A 1,532-nucleotide genomic window follows, 5' to 3' on the forward strand; every position below is an offset into this window, starting at 1 on the left:
ACCCCCCTTCGCGTGCTCGTAAGTATGGGTTACGGTTAGACCCTCCCCCCTTGTCCAAATCCTGTACACGCCCCTGACCCCCCTCACTCGCTTCGCTCTCTCGCCGTATCATCCCCCACATTTCACTACATATTGCTCATTTGGTGCCCCCTCTTTTTGAAATTCTTGGATCCGCCCCTGGTTTCTATAATTATCCTATGCTTTCCCAATTAAACCGAGATGTTGCCTACACCTTCCTTTATTCTTTAACCTTTTCTAAACTATCTCTAGTAGCAACACTTTTCTTTATTATTGCTTGGCTCACATTGCATGTGTGGTCCCGATTCCTCTTCCACTGCCGCTTATTTGCTTTCGTTGTGGCACTCGGTATCAGAGATGCGTGCTTGCGAACTGTTGGATTCAATGCCAAAATGCTCTGCAAACCAAAAATATAACATAGATGGCTGAGGTTACAATGTAAATATATCATATTTTATTACCTAGGGGTTTTAACGATTCACCTATACATCGGTGAATCGCGATACAGCGGCCCATGATACAATAATCGATACGCTGCGTCCGTATCGCGATACAAACGATACGGATGATAAACAGTCAATAAGGCAAGCTAAACTATTTAATAAAGCACATGCAATTCCTTTTAAATTGAATTCTATCTTTTATTTAAGAACTCCCTCTCATATCAGTATCACGTAAATATTCTCGGCTGTCATAGAAATCTGGGTAAATATATGTGGAGCGCTTGTATTAATTGCTGCCAAGATTGTTACCACAAACCCCATCAAGAGTGCTGATTGACTGGTGCGTGTCGTTACTGCGCACGTACTGTAGCACTACGTATAGCGCGCATGTGAGCAGAGCTGTCAATTGCAGGTCAGTCTAGAACACACTCAGGACATCTCAGTGTGTTTCAGCCATAGAAATATATATATATGTAGTAACTGATTGTTTACTATATATCTGTATGGCTTTGACATACTCATAACACGTTTGTGTTATGAAAGAATTGGAATACATATTTTTATAACAGTAAAAAACATTAGAATTCAACCATTCTATGCCAAGCCATTATACCTTCAAAAATCATTTCTAAAGAATATAAACCTAGAATCCCAAATCAATTTACAATGCATTAAATTAATTTACAAAGTTTTAAATTAATTTACAAAATTAACAATTTATTTATAGAAACATAAGTTATAGTTGCAATTTATTAACATGTTTACGAATCAATTTACAAGATTCTAAATTAATTTATAACATTTCAAATCAATTTACGAAAATACAAATCAAGTTGTATGTCACAATTAATTCATGTATCTACAAACCAGTCTACTGGTTTGTAAATCAATTCATAAAAGCTACAATTTAGTTACATGCTTACGAATCAAATTACAAGATTATAAATTAATTTGTAACATTTCAAATCAATTTCTATCCTTACTATAAAGCAGCTAATCTTGTGTGTGTGTGTGTGTGTGTGTGTGTGTGTGTGTGTGTGTGTGTGTGTGTGTGTGTGTGTGTTGTTGTAC

At 36.4% G+C, this 1,532-nt stretch overlaps 1 protein-coding gene across 1 annotated transcript in view; it reads right to left on the minus strand.

The window, feature by feature from the left end:
* LOC106812929 (dihydropyrimidine dehydrogenase [NADP(+)]-like) overlaps positions 1–1,532 on the minus strand; it is a 104,252-nt gene that overhangs the window by 70,688 nt on the left and 32,032 nt on the right. The gene's annotated exons all lie outside the window — the stretch shown is intronic.

This window comes from Priapulus caudatus, unplaced genomic scaffold (assembly GCF_000485595.1).
Source record: "Priapulus caudatus unplaced genomic scaffold, Priapulus_caudatus-5.0.1 Scaffold702, whole genome shotgun sequence".
In the NCBI taxonomy this organism is placed as follows: Eukaryota; Metazoa; Priapulida; class Priapulimorpha; order Priapulimorphida; family Priapulidae; genus Priapulus; species Priapulus caudatus.